Source organism: Odocoileus virginianus, chromosome 1 (assembly GCF_023699985.2).
Source record: "Odocoileus virginianus isolate 20LAN1187 ecotype Illinois chromosome 1, Ovbor_1.2, whole genome shotgun sequence".
NCBI classification, from domain to species: Eukaryota; Metazoa; Chordata; class Mammalia; order Artiodactyla; family Cervidae; genus Odocoileus; species Odocoileus virginianus.
This window is the reverse complement of record NC_069674.1, coordinates 22,898,696-22,917,925: the sequence shown is the minus strand read 5'-3', so window position 1 is coordinate 22,917,925 and position 19,230 is coordinate 22,898,696. Positions and strand designations below refer to the sequence as shown.

General features: G+C 37.8%; 1 protein-coding gene across 6 annotated transcripts in view; it reads left to right on the top strand.

Annotated features, from left to right (window-relative positions):
* The window catches only part of MKLN1 (muskelin 1), a 377,738-nt gene that overhangs the window by 240,495 nt on the left and 118,013 nt on the right, over positions 1 to 19,230 (top strand). The window lies entirely within an intron of this gene.

Here is a 19,230-nt window from a genome sequence, read left to right as displayed (position 1 = left end):
CCATGATAAACAACATATATGATACTTTAATCATGTAAAGTATGTGTCTGTGTGAGTGTGTACAGCAGGGTTCAACCGAATCATCAAAATGGTGGTGGTTGTGTCAGAATAATGGAATTTAGGAATTTTAATTTCTTTTAAAATTTTTCTTACGCTTTTGTCTTGATTCTCATTTTCAACTTATAATTTATATAATTAGAAAAAAGAGTGAAAGCCATTTCCATTGTGGAAGGAAGCAAATATTTGGTGACCTAGTGAGAAAGCATTTCTTTGAATTTTGGATCATCTGTCTGTACTGTTTAGGGAGTAAATGTAGCATAAACGAAAACCCCATACATATTTAAGATAGTGATTTCCTCCTTCTCCCACATCAGATATTTTTATCAGTCCAGTTTAGTCGCTCAGTCGTGTCCGACTCTTTGCAACCCCCTGAACCGCAGCACGCCAGGCCTCCCTGTCCATCACCAACTCCCGGAGTCCACCCAAACCCGTGTCTATTGTGTCGGTGATGCCATCCAACCATTTAATCCTCTGTCGTCCCCTTCTCCTCCTGCCCTCAGTCTTTCCCAGCATCAGGGTCTTTTCAAATGAGTCAGCTCTTTGCGTGAGGTGGCCAAAGTACTGGAGTTTCAGCTTCAACATCAGTCTTTCTAGTGAACACCCAGGACTGATCTCCTTTAGGATGGACTGGTTGGATCTCCCTGCAGTCCAAGGGATTCTCAAGAGTCTTCTCCAACACCACAGTTCAAAAGCATCAATTCTTCAGCACTCAGCTTTCTTCACAGTCCAACTCTCACTGGAAAAACCATACATGACCACTGGAAAAACCATAGCCTTGACTAGACGGACCTTTGTTGGCAAAGTAATGTCTGGGCTTTTTAATATGCTGTCTGGGTTGGTCACAACTTTCCCTCCAAGGAGTAAGCGTCTTTTAATTTCATGGCTGCAATCACAATCTGCAGTGATTTTGGAGCCAAAAAAATAAAGTCTGACACTGCTTCCACTGTTTCCCCATCCATCTCCCATGAAGTGATGGGACCAGATGCCATGATCTTAGTTTTCTGAATGTTGAGCTTTAAGAAAACTTTTTTGCTCTCCTCTTTCACTTTCATCAAGACTGTTTAGTTCCTCTTCACTTTCTGCCATAAGGGTGGTGTCATCTGCATATCTGAGGTTATTGATATTTCTCCCCACAGTCTTGATTCCAGCTTGTGCTTCCTCCAGCCCAGCGTTTCTCATGATGTACTCTGCATATAAGTTAAATAAGCAGGGTGACCATATACAGCCTTGATGTACTCCTTTTCCTAATTGGAACCAGTCTGTTGTTCCATGTCCAGTTCTCACTGTTGCTTCCTGACCTGCATACAGGTTTCTCAAGAGGTGGGTCAGGTGGTCTGGTATTCCCATCTCTTTCAGAATTTTCCACAGTTTATTGTGGTCCACACAGTCAAAGGCTTTGGCATAGTAAAGCAGAAATAGGTGTTTTTCTGGAACTCTTTTGCTTTTTTGATGATCCAGTGGATGTTGGCAATTTGATCTCTGGTTCCTCTGCCTTTTCTAAAACCAACTTGAACATCTGGAAGTTCACGGTTCACGTATTGCTGAAGCCTGGCTTGGAGAATTTTGAGCATTACTTTACTAGCGTGTGAGATGAGTGCAATTGTGTGGTAGTTTGAACATTCTTTGGCATTGCCTTCCTTTGGGATTGGAATGGAAACTGACCTTTTCCAGTCCTGTGGCCACTGCTGAGTTTTCCAACTTTGCTGTCATATTGAGTACAGCACTTTCACAGCATCATCTTTCAAGATCTGAAATAGTTCAACTGGAATTCCATTGCCTCCACTAGCTTTGTTTGTAGTGATGCTTCCTAAGGCCCACTTGACTTCACATTCCAGGATGTCTGGCTCTAGGTGAGTGTCAAACCATCGTGATTATCTTGGTCGTGACGATCTTTTTTGTACAGTTCTTCTGTGTATTCTTGCCACCTCTTCTTAATATCTTCTGCTTCTGTTAGGTCCATACCATTTCTGTCCTTTATCGAACCCATCTTTGCATGAAATGGTCCCCTGGTATCTCTGATTTTCTTGAAGAGCTCTCTAGTCTTTCCCATTCCGTTGTTTTCCTCTATTTCTTTGCATTGATCGCTGAGGAAGGCTTTCTTATCTCTCCTTGCTATTCTTTGGAACTCTGCATTCAAATGGGAATATCTTTCCTTTTCTCCTTTGCTTTTCATTTCCCTTCTTTTCTCAGCTATTTGTAAGCTCTCCTCAGACAGCTATTTTGCTTTTTTGCGTTTATTTTTCTTGGGGATGGTCTTGCTCCAAAGTTACTAATACTTGCACGGAAAACACGTCTTTCAGGGTGATTGGGGAATGTACTAGGGATGATTAAAATGTACAGGTGGTTATATATGTCTTGATAATTCTTTTTAAGAAAGATTAAATCATAATTTTTCTACTACAACTATAAGTTCTTTCTGAGGTAGTTTAAATAAAAGTATGGTATTAGGTAATATTCTTTGCTTTCTGAGCCTGGAGAGAGAAGAGTTGAAAATTTAATGAATTGTGGGTATCCTGCTTTTGAAGGTCAAGAAACTTCAGTGATTATTTAATACATTTGGGGTGTGTGTGTGTTATAGCTTTTGCAATACACTCCTGTTATTCTTTCTGTTTGGTGAACCATAACAATATTATGTTTGATGAACCATAACAGTATTATGGGAATGAGTTTTGTAAAGTGAGGAATAAACAGAAATTATGTGTATTTTAATGTAATTTCTGTCTGTGGAACCAGGATACAAGCAAATTCATGAAGTTTCTTTATGGTATTTTGCCCTAGTTTGTGAAAAAAACATTGTATGTGTTCAATAATACATTTTTACTTAATATAATTTACATATAGCGAAATGCATGAACCTTAAGTACATAGTATTCATTTTGAAAAATACACACACTAATTTATATGCTTATCAAGATGTCAAGCATTTTCATTACATCAGAAAGATTCTGTCCCTTACCAGTGAATCCTCCAGTCTCCCACCCTTTACCCAGAGGCAAGAGGATTTCTTTTGCCACATATTAGTTTTGCCTGTACTAAAATTAATAGAAATGGAGTCAGAGCATATACACACTCTTTTGTATATGACTTTTTATACTCCGAATTTTGAGATGGATGGTTGCTGTTCACTTCTTACGTGCATCAGTATTTCATTTCTTTTCATTAACAGAATACCATTTTGTTCTATGAATGTACCACAGTTTGTTCATCTGTTTTCCTATTTATGGATATTTATTACATTTAAGTTTTTTGTGATTGTGAAGAAAGCTTATATAAATATTCTTTTATAAGATTTTAAAAATGATACATATTTTCAATTATTTGAGAGAAATGTTTGGAGGTAAAGTTGCTACATCATAAGGTAGAGATGTAGTTGATCCTTGAACAATGCAAGGAGGTGGCAACTCCTGTTCAGTTGAAAATCTGCATGTTAACTTTGACTCCCCCAAAACATTACTCATAGCCTACTGTTGGTCCAAAGCCTTATTGATAACATAGTCAATTAGCAGGTATTTTGTGTGTTATATGTATTATTTATTAATACTGTATCTTATAATAAAGTAAGCTAGAGAAAAGAAAATGTTATTAAGAAAATCATAAGGAATAGAAAGTACTTTTACTCTACTATGTTTATTGATATCATAAGTTTATGGTGTCTGTGTCCAAGATGAATGGTCTGTCCATACCTACATCAGTATTTTCTCACATGATACAGAACTCTGTAGATGTATTACCAACACTAGAGACCAAAGATGAAAAGATAAAATGTGGAAAAGAAATTCATGTATATTTACAGGTATAACCGTTCATTGATAAATGAAGAAGGAGGAATATGATTGCTTTATGGTAGCATTGTAATTGTTAGAGTTGCCTCACAGTACCCTACCCTATATCATTGATAAATGAAGAAGCAGGAATATGATTGCTTTATGGTAGCATTGTAATTGATACAGTTGCTTCACAGTACCTTACCCGATATACTAATGAATGAGTATACCATAAAGTATTTATGGTATACTTCATTGCAGTTGTATTCATAATACAGTATTTAAAACATTATTAACATGGTCTCAAAAGCCTCTTACCTGTGTTGATAGGTTGATATGTAATTTTTCCAATTACTAAAGAGAGAGGGGGCATACTGTATGATACTGTTGATATCAAATTATCAAATAATGATAATTATTTGAAAATAAAGTTGCAAAACAGAAAACTAACATTATTAATTTATTATTAATTATAAAATGTTAGTCACCTTATGCCTATGTAGGGATTGTCTATCCATTTCAGTACATTCTTGTACAGAAGTCAGAAGTGTTCTATACAATGAATACTTAGGCGATGGTGATCACACAAAAATGGTTTCATATAGTTCTTGCTGTACAGTTGCTAAATGTTCCCACAATGATACACACATACATAGTAGAGAGGTTTATCAGTTGTATGGCATGATGATTACTTACTGCTCATTAAGTGGACATGGGTCTTCATAAAGTTCTTGGTCCTTGTCATCTTCATGTTGAGTTGGCTGAGGAGTAGGAGGAAGATGAGGGGTTGGTGTTACTGTCTCAGGAGTGGCCTCAGTGGAAGAGGGAGAGGAGTTGCCAGGAGAGGCAGGCACACTTAGTGTCACTGTGCATGAATACCTGGTAACTTCTGACTTTCTTGCTTTTTCATTTCTGTAGAATTGTTTTTATACAGTAGCAATCCTTCTTCCACTGTTTGCTTTAGTTTTAGTGCCCCTTTCATGAAAGAGTCCATGTCATAAAAGAAGTCAAAAGCAGTCTTGAATAATTGGAACCCTTCTTTCTGTCAGATCATCTATTGTCAGTTTGTTCTCTGGCACAGCTGCTTCTGGTGTTTTCTTCCTCGTCGTCTGGAACTAGTTCGGAAGCACTTATCTCCATCAAGTTATCTTCTTTTAATTCCTCTCATGTGATGTCTCTTAGCTCTCTAAGGTCTTATTTCTCTAAGGTCTGTATTTTGAAACCCTTCATCCCTCACCTTTTTTTTGATATCAACTCTGTCTTTGAAGATTTCCTTGATTGGCTCTGTCATAAATCCTGTGACATCATACGTGAAATCTGGACACAGTTTTCACCAGCAGGAATTTATTGTTTTGGGCTTAAAGGTTTTCACAGCTTTTTCTACAATAACCATGACATCTTCAGTGGTGAAATTCTTCCAAACATCCATGATGTTCTATCAGAGTTTTCTTCCATAGCATTGACAATCTTTCCCATGCAGTATGAGGCTTAAAGATCCTTATGACTACTGATTTAAAGGCTGAACTGGAGATGCTGTATTTGGGGGCAAGTAGACCACTCTGACACCTTTGATGTTGCACTCACAGAGTTCTGGGTAGCCAGAGATATTGTCCAGTATGAAAGGAGCTTTAAAGGCAGTTTCTTACTGGCAGAACAATTCCTGTATCAAGGACAAAGCATCAGTGGAGCCAATCCAGAAAAAGGGTTTTCACCCAAGCCTTTTTATTGTACAACTGAAAGACTGGCAACTAGTGTTTATCTTTCCCCTTCAAGACTCTGGGTTAGCAGCATTATAGATAAAGACAGTCCTGTTCATAATCCCGACTGCATTTACACAAAACAGTAGAGTTAGCCTACCCTTCCTGCTTGCAGGGCCACCAAAGATGGACAGGTCATAGTGAAGAGTTGTGACAAAACATGGTCCACTGGAGGAGGAAATCACAACCCACTCCATTATCCTTGTTGCGAGAACCCCATGAACAGTGTGAAAAGGCAAAAAACATGACACTAGAAGATAAAGCCTGCAGGTTGGAGGTGTTCCATATGCTACTGGGGAAGCGTAGAGGGCAATTACTAATAGCTCCAGAAAGAATGAAGTGGCTGGACCAAAGCGGAATTGACACTCAGTTGTGGATTAGCCCTCAAGTCAACAAAAGAGTCCGAAATGCTGTACCTGGGTGCAATCTCAAAAATGATAGAATGGTTTGTTTCTAAGACAAATCATTCAGCATCACAGTAATCCAAGTCTGTGCCCCAACCACTAATGCCAAAGAAGATGAAGTTGACTGGATCTTTGAAGACCTAGAAGACCTTCTAGAACTAACACACACACAAAAAGATGTCTTTTTCATCATAGAGGATTGGAATGCAAAGTAGGAAGTCAGGAGATACCCAGAATAACAGGGAAGTTTGATCTTAGAGTACAAAGTGAAGCAGGGCAAAGGCTAACCAACTTTTATCAAGAGAACATTCTGATTATAGTAAACATGCTTTTCCAACAACCCCAGAAACCTCTCTACATGTGGACATAACCAGATATTCAATACCGAAGTCAGATTGATTATGTTCTTTGCAGCCACAGGTGGAGAAGCTCTATACAGTCCGCAAAAACAAGACTTGGAACTGACTGTTGCTCAGATCATGAGCTCCTTATTGCAAAATTCAGGCTTTAAATTGAAGAAAATAGGGACAACCACTCGACCATTCAGTTACGACCTAAATCAAATTCCTTATGACTGTATGGTAGAGGTGACAAATAGGTTCAAGGGGTTAGGTCTGGTAGACAGAACTGTGGATGAAAGTTCATAATATTGTACAAGAAGCAGTGACCAAAACTATCCCAAAGAAAAAGAAGTAGTTGTGTGAAGAGACTTTACAAATAGCTAAGGAAAGAAGAGAGCTGAAAGGCAGGATATACCCAAGGAAAAGATATACCTAACTGAGTGCAGAGTTCCAGAGAACAGCAGGGAGAGATAAGAATGCCTTCTTAAGTGAACAGCACCAGGAAATAGAGGAAAACAATAGAATGGGAAAGACTAGAGATCTCTTCAAGAAAATTGAAGATATCAAAGAAATGTTTCATGCAGGGATGGGCATGATAAAGGTTAGAAATGGTGCAAACCTGAAAGTAGAGATTGAGAAGAGGTGGCAGGAACACACAGAAGAGCTATAGAAGAAACATGTTAATGAGCTGGATAACCATGATGGTGTGGTCCCTTACCTAGAGCCAGACATCCAGGTATGTGAAGTCAAATGGGCCTTAGGAAGCATTACTATGAACAAAGCTAGTGGAGGTGATGGAATTTCATCTGAGCTATTTAAAATTCTAAAAGATGATGCTGTTAAAGTGCTGCATTCAATACATTAGCAAATTTTGAAAAGTCATTAGTGGCCACAGGACTGGAAAAGATCAGTTTTTGTTCTATTCCCAAAGAATGGCAGTGCCAAAGAATGTCCAAACTACTGTGCACTTGCACTCATTTCACATACTTGTAAGGTTATGCTCAAAATCCTTCAAGCTAGGCTTCAACAGTATGTGAACTGAGGACTTTCAGATGCACAAGCTGATTTAGAAAAGGCAGAGGAACCAGAGATCAAGTTGTCAGCATTCATTGGATCATGGAGAAGGCAAAGGAATTCTAGAAAAACTTCTTCTTCTTCTTCATTGACTGTGCTAAAGTCTTTGATTGTGTGGATCACAAGAAACTGTGGAAAGTTCTTAAAGAGGTGGTAATACCAGACCACCTTACCTGCCTCCTGAGAAATCTGTATGTAGGTCAAGAAGCAATAGTTAGAACTGGACATGGAACAGTGGACTGGTTCCAAATCAGGAAGGGATACATCAAGGCTGTATATTGTCACCCTGCTTATTTAACTTCTCAGCAAATTATATCATGTGAAGTGCCAGGCTGGATGACTCACAAGCTAGAATCAAGATTGCCTGGAGCAATATCAACAACCTCAAATATGTAGATGATACCACCCTAATGGCAGAAAGTGAAGAGGAACTAAAGAGCCTCTTAATGAGAGTGAAAGAAGAGAGTGAAAAAGCTGAGTTGAAACTCAGCGTTCAAAAAGCTAAGATCATGGCTTCCAGTCCCATCACTTCATGGCACATAGAAGTGGAAAAAGTAGAAGCAGTGAGAGGTTTGTTTTCTTGGCCTCCAAAATTATTGCAGAGAATGACTGCAGTCATGAATTTTCAAGACACTTCCTCCTTGGAAAGAAAGTTTTGACAAACCTAGACAGTGTATTAAAAACCAGAGACATCCCTTTGCTGACAAAGGTCCTTATAGTCAAAGCTATGGTTTTTCACTAGTCATGTACAAATGTCAGAGTTGGATCAAAAAGAAGGCTGAGTGCCAAAGAATTAATGCTTTTCAACTGTGGAACTGGAGAAGACTCTTGAGAGTCACTTGGACAGCAAGGAGATCAAACCCGTCAGTTGTAAAAGAAATCAACCCTGAATATTCATTGAAAGGACTGATGCTGAAGCTCCAATACTTTGACCGCCTCGTACAAAGAGCTGACTCATTGGAAAAGACCCTGATCCTGGGAAGGTGTGAAGGCAAAAGGAGAAGGAGGTGGCAGAGGATGAGATAGTCAGATAGCATCACTGACTCAATGGACATGAATTTGAGCAAACTCTGGGAGATAGTGGAGTGCGGAGGAGCCTGGCATGCTGCAGTCCATGGCGTCTCAAAGAGTCAGACACAGTTTAGCCACCGAACAACAACATCAGCATCCCTTCCTGCCTCAAATCCTTATGCTCACATTCTCCTTCACTGTCCTTTGTGGCACTTTTCCCCCAGAGTATGGCACATTCACCTGCATTAAGAACCTGTTCAGACAGCTATCTTTCTCCCCTGTGATTTTCTTAGTGATATCTGGGAACTCGTATGTTGCCTTTTGGTTGATTGGTGTGCTGCTTCCCCTATTACCTTGACATTCTTTAAGCCAAACCTTTTTTAAAAAATTATCAAACCATCCTTTGCTGGCCTTAAATTCTTCAGCATTAGATCCTTCACGTTCCTTTTGCTTTAAGTTGTCATATAATGACTTTGCTTTTTCTTGAATCATTAGAGTCTGTAGGTATGCCTTTCTTAATAGCTATCCTATACCCACATAAAAACTGCATTTTGAAAATGAGATTAAAAGGTATTTCATAAGAAAGGCAAGGTTTTTTATGCCTGCTGGTATCACTGAAGCAGTGGCTTCATGGGTTTCTTTCTTTTTTTTTACTACAGTGGTCCTTAGTCAAGATTAATTTATCTTGAAATGATGGGCCAGTGCAACTGCAGACCCCAGTTCTGATAGATATTAAATAATTCAACTTTTTCTTGTAGTATCATGATTTTTTCCCTCATCTTCTTTCTTCCAGCATTACTTGTAGTACTTTGTATGAGTCTCGTGGTTTTATTCATGGTTTACAGAGTTGCACTGAACACAGTGAAAAATATCACTACGGAAGAACTGCGTGAGATCACTTCGTATTGTGATAGGTAATTTACTGAATAGACAGTTGGTTAAATGGAGACAGTAACTGGTCACACGTGACAGAAGTCACATGGAGATGATTAGCATTATATGGCATTTAAGGTGAATGCTCTCAACATTTGATCTTACCACAATAACAACAGCAGGTAACTATGAATTATTATAGTCCTGTGGTGTTGGAGAAGGCTCTTGAGAGTCCCTTGGATGGCAAGGAGATCCAACCAGTCCATCCTAAAGGAGATCAGTTCTCGGTGTTCATTGGAGGGACTGATGCTGAAGCTGAAACTCCAGTACTTTGTCATGTGAAGAGTTGACTCATTGGAAAAGACCCTGATGCTGGGAGGGATTGGGGGCAGGAGGAGAAGGGGACAACAGAGGATGGGATGGCTGGATGGCATCACCGACTCAATGGACATGAGTTTGAATAGACTCTGGGAGTTGGTGATGGGCAGGGAGGCCTGGCGTGCTGCGATTCATGGGGTCTCAAAGAGTCGGACATGACTGAGTGACTGAACTGAACTGAATAGTATATATTGCAGTTAATTTTATGCAGTTACATTGTAATACTTCAACCTTACATTTGTTTACATTTCTGTTGAGTGCAGATACTACCATATACAGACTATAGCGTTTGTGTGTAAGTTTTGATAAATTTTAACTTTTTATGATAGATTTATATGTGTCTTAGGTAGTAAATTATAAAAATAGGCTAGTAACTACATGTATTTTATACATTTATGACATACCTTTTGCTTAATTTTTAAAATATTTCTAAGCTTTTTAAAAATTGTCTATTTATTGAAAACATTTCTCATGTAAGTAGACGTGTGCAGTTCAAACCTGTGTATAGTACTTTTTAATGAAATTATCAGACTGCTAGTTGCTTTACAGTCTCACCAACATTCGGCATTGACCACATTTTAACTTTACTGTTTATTGGTATAAAGTAGATTTAATTTATAATTCCCCAGTGACTTGATATTAAGCACTTCTTTCCATTTGTTCATTGGCAGTTTATTTTTTGTGTGAATTCCTTTCCGGGGGTTGGTGATGAACAGGGAAGCCTGGCATGCTGCGGCCCATGGGGTTGCAAAGAGTCGGACACAACTGAGCAACTGAACTGAACTGAACTACATTTATTTTTTGTGTGAATTTTTTTTACTAATTTTAAGAAGTGTTCTTTTTAATCATTGAGTTGTAGAACTTGTTTATATATAAACTTCATATTTTTAGAGTATAGGTTAATATGTTTTAACATATGTGTACACTCGAAAATACCACCACTCCTGAAATACTAAACATGTCTATTACCACCAGAGTTTTCCATTTTAATCCCTTCTACTCATCACTAGGCAACCACTGTTGTTTCCCTATACATTTATTTGCATTTTGTAGGGTTTTATATAAATGAAGAAATACAGTATGCATTTTTTATCTGACTTACTTCACTCAAAATGATTATTTTGAGATTCATCCATGTTGTAGTTGGCATGAATAATTCATTCATTTTTGTTGCCTAGCTGATTTCTCTTATATGGGCGTATCACAGTTTGTTTATGTAGTTATCTGTTGATGGGTGCTGGATTGTTTTCCAGTTTTTGGCAATTACAAATAAAGATGTGTTGAAAATTAATGCACAGGTCTTCGTGGTTTTATTTGCATTTTAAAAATGGTAATTGATGTTGACCATCTTTTTATTTGGTTGTTTGCCTCTCTTAAGTGTTCTTTGGTAACATGTCTATTCAAAAGATTTGTCCATTTTAGCATTTGGTTGTTTGGTTTCTTATTACTGAATTTTGAGAGTCTTTGTGTGTTTGTATGTAAGTCCTTTATCAGATATGTGATTTGCTAACATTTTCTCCCCTTCTCTGATTCCCCCAGCCCCAGCTTTTCTTATGTCCCAAACTAGGGGGAAATTTTCATTAAGTATGATCCTGGCTGTGGATATTTTATACATATTTTATATCAGTTTGAGAAAAATTTTTTCTGTTTGTCGTTTTCTGAGAGTTTCTGATCCTGAATGGGTATTGAATTGTATTGTTTTCTACATCTTAAAACACATTTATGTTTCTCTGCATATCCTGGAATAGAGTCAAAATTTCTCATTATGGTCACACATTACAGATTCTTCCAGTTAGAGGTGCAGTCTCTTTCCCTACCTTATAAATCTTGGCTGGCCTTGTCACTTTCTTTAACCAACAGAAAATTCTATTGAAGTGTTATTGAAACTATTAAGCAAGGCCACAAGAGGCCTTGTAGCTTCTGTTTTTCTTTGACTTGAGCTCTGAGATCACTTGCTGTGAAGAAAGCCCATCTAGCCTCCTTGAGGATAGAAGCCTATATGGAGAGCCCAATCATCCCAGTTTCCCCACCCCTGACCCCAACAGGTCCCCTGGCCAACCCACCAGCTGATACAGCTACATGAATAAGTCCAGGAGATGTCAGTGGAAGAACTGTCCATTGAACCCACAGAATCATGGGAAATCATAAATGAATGTTGTTTCCAGTTCAGTTCAGTCGCTCAGTCGTGTCTGTCTCTGCAACTGCATAGACTGCAGCATGCCTGTTTTCCATGTCCAACACCAACTCCCAGAGCTTGCTCAAACTCATGTCCACGGAGCCAGTGATTCCATCCAACCATCTCATTCTCTGTTGTCCCCTTCTCCTCCTTGAAGTGACATTGAAATGACACTAGAAAAGTCCAGACTATATATCTGTGTAAATCTCACACGGTGTAATAAATCAGTGTCTAAAACAGCAGTCCCCTTCTGTCAACAGAGGATGAAAGGGGACGACAGAAGGGGACTGTTTTCAGTTCAGTCCAGTCGCTCGGTCATGTCCAACTCTTTGCAACCCCATGGACTGCAGCATGCCAGGCCTCCCTGTCCATCACCAACTCCTGGAGCTTACTCATACTCATGTCCATTGAGTTGGTGATGTCATCCAACCATCTCATCCTCTGTCGTCCCCTTCTCTTCCCGCCTTCAATCTTTCCCAGCATCAGGGCCTTTCCAATGAATCAGTTCTTTGCATCAGGTCGCCAAAGTATTAGAGTTTCAGCTTTATCATCAGTCCTTTCAATGAATATTCAGGACTGATCTCCTTTAGGATGGACTGGTTGGATCTCCCTGCTGTCCAAGGGACTCTCAAGAGTCTTCTCCAACACCACAATTTTTCGGTGCTCAGCTTTCTTTATAGTCCAACTCTCACATCCATACATGTCTACTGGAAAAACCATAACTTTGGCTAGATGGACCTTTGTTGGCAAAGTAATGTCTTTGCTTTTTAATGTGCTGTCTATGTTGCTCATAACTTTTTCTCCCAAGGAGTAAGCATCTTTTAAATGGCTGCAGTCACCATCTGCAGTGATTTTTGGATCCCCCAAAAAATAAAGTCTGTCATTTTTTCCACTGTTTCCCCATCTGTTTGCCATGAAGTGATAGGACTTCATGAAGTGATGGGACTTCATGAAGTGACTTTTGTTTTAGACCCTGATTTATTACACTGAGACTTACACAGATATATAGTCTTGGACTTTTCTAGTGTCATTTCCATGCTGCCTATTTCTTTGTCAATTCTTCCCATCAGAGTAAATGATATTTCAGTTACCCTGTTGTTCAGGTCAGAAACTAAATCACCACCATTGCTATGCTCTCCCCTCCCTGTCCTTTGGCCACCTGATTCCAAGACCAGCTCATTTTAAAAGTCCCTGATGCTGGGGGAGGTTGAGGGCAGGAGGAGAAGGGGGCAACAGAATGAGATGGTGGGCTGGCATCACTGACTCAATGGACATGAATTTGAGCAAACTCTGGGAGATAGTGAAGGACAGGGAAGCCTGGCGTGCTGCAGTCCATATGGTGGTGTAGAGTAGGACAGGACTGAGCAACTTAGCAATCCATCCCTATATCCAGCTATCACTTAATCCCTTTCATTCTTGCTCCAAAATATATGTCAAAACTGTCTAATCCTCTCTGTCTAATCTCCACACTGCCTGAGTTTAAATCTCCTTCATCTCTTCTTTTGTTGGAATTATTTTAACTGTATCCAATTCATCGGCCATTTTCTCTGATCCATTTTCTACCAGGTAGACTGTGTGTGATGTTAATCATATCTTGACTTTCCATTGTACTTAATAGATTCTGTGGCATTTATGGTGTATGATATGGTAACTTCCTACCTCTTCAGTCTCAACATACACATAGCTATGTTGACCTTCCTTACTAGGCTCCAATCATGCTGGCCTTTTAACAGTTTCCAGGACTCATTTTTCATAAGCCTTTTTGCCTGACTGGCTCTGTGTAGTAGGTGATTAGTGCTCCCCGCTACCCTCTGGGGGATTTACAAAAAAAAAAAAAAGATATATGCAACCTCAGAATGTAACCTTACTTCAAATAAAGGTTTTAGCAGTTGTAATTAAGATAAGGGTCTCAAAGTGAGATCATCCTGGATTAGGTTGAGCCCTAATCAAATGATAAGTTTTTTTATTAGACACAGAAAAGGAGAAAACATAGAGGGACCCGAGGAAGATGGTCATGTGACGATGGAGACAGAGGTTGGAATTACGCTGCCACAAGCAAAGAACACCAGGAGTCACTGGATACTGGTAGAGGCAAAGGAGGATCCGCTCTTAGAGCCTTCAGTGGGAACATTGTCCTGCTAGCATCTTGAGTTCAGACTGCTGGCCTTCAGAACTGTGAGAGAATAAATTTCTGTTGTTTTAAACCACCAGATTTGTGGTAATATGTTATGGCATCCTGAGGACACTACGCTGTCTCATCCTTTAAGACTCAGCTCCTGGGAGATACTTTTGATGATAAACCCATCTAAAGCTAAAGTATTCTCCTTTTATGTCATCTTTATTTCTTGTAAATTGTTAATATTCATATGATTTAAAATGATTTTTATATATTATTTTTTATATTGAAAAATCACTGTGGGCTGAAATTGTGAGCAGTTTTGAACATTAGATTTTTTTTTATTGTTTGCTTAATTTTATGCCTAATTTAAAAATCAAGTGATAGATAGTTTTTGATCCTTTATGAGCCTAAGTTGCTTTGATAAAGAGATCGTGAGTCATTATGTTTTGTTTTAAAATTAATTTATTAATACATAATTTAAAGGTTGGTAATAGAGATTGTAAAATAGTTTTTCTGAAATGTTCATTCTCTATTTTTTTTGCAGTTTCTCTTATTATATATCTACAGCAGTTATTTCTTTAAAAGTAACAGAAATCTATTTAACTATGGGATAACACTGTTTAATAGTAACACATTCAGCCATGAGGCCAAAGAGTTTGAAAAATGAAGTTATAAAATTTATTAATAATGTGGTTAAACACTAAAATTTTTACCTGTAATGTATTTGTCAGATCATTGTGCTTTACTTCAGTTAGAGAATTTACATTTACTTACATAATTTTTAATAGCAAAATCCTATTTGGTATAAACAAAACTATATATAGACAGATGCTTTCTATTGTATTTAGAGCTGTTGTATATGGGGTGATGGATAGTATACAATAGATTGTATTAATGTGAAGATCTGCTTTTACTACCTGACTAACCAGCTGTCAGGGAAAACTGACTTCTAAACTTGAGAATTTAAAGAATGACCAAAGAAAGAAGGGGAAAGGGATGGGAGGAAGTGGAATTTCATGAGAAAGATAGAGATGTGAATACTTTTTTACCTGACTGTATAGTCTGTTCTCCAATATACAGCTGTATTCTTAAGAAACTCAATGAACCAAAAATTATGTTACCACACCTATTAATTTGATGTGGATGAGAAGGATAATGATTTAAGACTAGCAAGCTCAATTTTCCTATGGCAGTTTCTATAATAAAGAAATCTTAATACCGCCTTAGAATGTAAACATTATATAAACCTAAACAGTTGTTATTGTAGAGTGGTTAAATAAAGGTTCAACTGTGGGGTTAGTCAATCAGTAGGAATGCTTTTAGCACCAAATAACAGAAGGTCCTATAACAGTGGGTTAATAAACAAATGAGTTTCTTCCCTATCACTATCCCTATCTCTGTCCCTGCCAGCGCAGGAAAACTAGAGTTAGGCAGCTGCTGGTCAAAGTTGAGTGTCTCACAGATGACTGTTAGTAGATCTTTTCTTACTTGTTGTGGGAGTTGGGGTGGGAGTGGGGGGGTGGCGGGGTTCATTTCAGATGCTAAAGAAGTAACATTTGTTTCGAAAAGCAAAATTTATACCACAGCTTCTGCTTGTATCTCATGGACCAGAATTTTGCCATGTATCTATTTTTGGCTGGAAGGTGGCTAGGAAGAACTGGATTGAGAATGGAAATTGGGCCAGCCAACCAGCAGTATCAGACAGTCAGATTGACTGATTAAAAAAAAATTTTTTTTAATGGCTTCCCTGTTGGTTCAGATGGTAAATCATCTGCCTGCAATGCGGGAGACTCGGGTTCAATTCCAGGGTTGGGAAGATCCCCTGGAGAAGGAAGTAGCAACATACTCCAGTACTGTTGCCTGAAAAATTCCATGGACGGAGGAGCCTGGTAGGCTACAGTCCGTGGGGTCACAAAGAGTCGGACACAATCGAGCGACTTCACTTTTTTTCACTACAGTTGATTTACAGTGTTGTTAGTTTCATGTGTATAGCACAGTGATTCAGTTTACATATTTATATATAATTCTTTTTCAGGTTCTTTTCCCTTATAGGTTATTATAAAGTGTAAAATACAGTTCCCTGTGCTATACAGTAGATCCTTGTTGTTTGTATATTTTATATGTAGTAGTGTGTGTCTGGAAATCCCAAACTCCTAATTTATCTCTCCCCATTATGTCTTCTTTGGTAACCATGTTTGTTTTCTGTGTATGTGGATCTATTTCTGTTTTGTAAATAAGTTCATTTGTATCATTTTTTTAAAGATTCCCCATATAAGGGATATCATATGATATTTGTCTTTCTCTGGCTTACTTCACTTATTATGATAATTTCTAGGTCTATCCATGTTGATGGAAATGGCATTATTTCATTATTTACTATAGATGTGTAATAGTTCATTATCCATTCTTTATCCATCCAACTGCCAGTGGACATTTAGGTTGCTTCCATGTCTTGGCTATTGTAAATTGTGCTGCTGTGAACATTAAGGTTCATGTGTTTTTTCAAATTATAGTTTTCTACAGATATATGCCCAGGAGAGCAATTTCTAAATCATGTGGTAATTCTATTTTTAGTTTTTGTAAGGAAACTTCATACTGTTCTCCATAGTGGTTGTACCAATTTACATCCCCACCAACATTAGAGGAGGAGGAGGATTCCTTTTTCTCCACACCCTCCCCAGCGTTTATTGACAGTAGACTTTTTGATGTTGATCATTCTGACTAGTGTGAGTGATACCTCATTACAGTTTTGATGTGCATTTCTCTAATAATTAGCAATGTTGAGCATTTTTTCATGTGTTTGTTGGCCACCTGTATGTCTTCTTTGGACAAATGTCTGTTTAAATCTTCTGCCCATTTTTTGTTTGGGTTGTTTGGTTTTTTGATATTGAGCTATGTGAACTGTTTATATATTTTGAAAGTTAATCCCTTGTTGGTTGCATTGCTGTAAATATTTTCTCCTATTCTGTGGGTTGTCTTTTTGTTTTTGTTGATAGTTTCCTTTGCTGTGCAGAGCTTTTAAGTTTAATTAGGTCCCATTTGTTTATTTTTGTTTTCATTTCCAGTACTTCAGGAGACAGATCCAAAAAGATACTGCTGTGATTTATGTCAAAGAGTATTCTGTGTTTTACTTTAGGAGTTTTATAGTATATGAACTAACATTTTGATCTTTAACCCATTTTGAGTTTATTTTTGTATATGATGTTAGAGAATGTTCTGATTTTGTCCTTTTGCATGTAGCTAACTGTCCTGTTTTCCCAGCACCACTAACTGAAAAGCTGTCTTTTTTCCATTGTATATTCTTGCCTCCTTTGCAGATAGACTGATTTTTAATCTAAACTCTGCTATTTTTTAACTGTGTAACAATGGCAAGTTACTTAGCCTTTCTAAACCAGAATTTTTTTATCCATAAAATGAGGATGAAGATGATGATTATTGTTCTTAAAATACTACTCCTTTTCCTCCTACTCCTATTAAAATGAGATAAGTGAAAGTGTTAGTTGCTCAGTCATGTTCAACTCTTTGTGACCCCATGGACTGTAGCCCACTAGACTCCTCTGTCCATGAAATTCTCCAGACAACAATACCTGAGTGAGTAACCATTCCCTTCTCCAGGGCATCTTTCCGACTCAGGGATTGAACCCAGGTTGCTTCCCTTGTGGCTTAGCTGGTAAAGAATTCGCCTGCAATGTGGGAGACCTGGGTTCAATCCCTGGGTTGGAAAGATGGCCTGGAGAAGGGAAAGGCTACCCACTCCAGTGTTCTGGCCTGGAGAATACCATGAACTGTATAATCAATCCATGAGGTCTCAAAGAGGCAAACACAGCTGAGCAACTTTCACTTTCACTTCTGAATTGCAGGCAGATACTTTACTGTCTGAGCCACCAGGCTTTACTGTCTTATCTCACCAAAATGAGATAAAATACATAAAAATATGAGTAATCTGTAAGTCAAGGGAATTAATATTCATGAGATATTATTTCTGATTATATCATCATCTTTCATGTTACCACCAACTTCATTCTTTTATTTTATTGAGGTAAAAGTCATATAACATAGAATTAACCATTTTTAAGTGTTCAAGTACACAGTGTTGTACAGCTGTCATTTCTACTTAATTTTTTTCATTACCCTATAAGAAAACCTGGTACCAAATAAGCATTCTCTCCTTTCCCTATAACCCAGCTCTTGGTGACTAATGAAATTGAACATCTTTTCATGTACCTGTTGGCCATTGTTTTTATCTTCTTTGGACAAAGGGCTATTGAGGTCCTTTGCCCATTTTAAAATTAGGTTGTCTTTTTTTCATCTAGTTGTACAAATTCCTTATATATTCTCAATACTAAGCCCTCATCAGATAAGTATCTGCACATATTTTCTCCCATTCTGTAGATTGTCTTTTTACTTTTTTGATAGTGCCTTTTGATGCACAAAACTTTAATTTTGATACAGTTCAGTTTATTTTATATTCTGTTGCTAGTACTTTTGGAGTCATATCTCAGAATTCCATTGCCAAACCAGAGTCATAAAGATATACCCCTATTTTTGTCTAAGAGTTTTATAGTTTTATATCTTAACTTTATGTCTTATATTTGATTGTAAAGGATCGATTTTGAATGATTTTGGTTACATTTTGAGTCAGTTTTTGTGTTTGGTACGAAGTAAGGTCATCCACTTCATTCTAGTCTCCTCTATCATAAGTATTACCCATTATTACATAGCATGAAGCCACTGCAACATAACAATTGAGTTGTTGTCTAAATAGCTTTCCTCCCATGTATTTGACTATGAGTAATTTCCTTCTTAATTTTTATAATTGAAAACAGTCTGCATAATGTAAAATATGTTCCCTAAGTAACTGATCCCATTTTATTCTGTGTATAGTTAGAAAACTTGAGCTGCATTGGACATGTCTGTGGTAGGTCTGAGTTTTTTAATTTATAAAATTGGCAGGGGTGACTGGTAAATCTTTTTTCTAGGTTAAAATTTTATCACTGATTTTGAACATTGAATTTATTAGTGAAGTGTAGTCATTGGGAATATGTAGTTGTTACTTTTGTATTCTAATTTTGTATTCTAATTTATTTGATTATTCATAGCCGATTATCTTTTATTAAATGCTATTCCTTGATTAGAAGTTATCTCATTAGTCCATTTTTCCCCTCCTTCATCTACATTGTTCAGGATAATGTAGTTTCCTGGGTGAAAGTGGTGATGTTACGTTAGCCTGGCTGTTGGATGCTATCCTTTCACAATAACAACAACAAAAAATC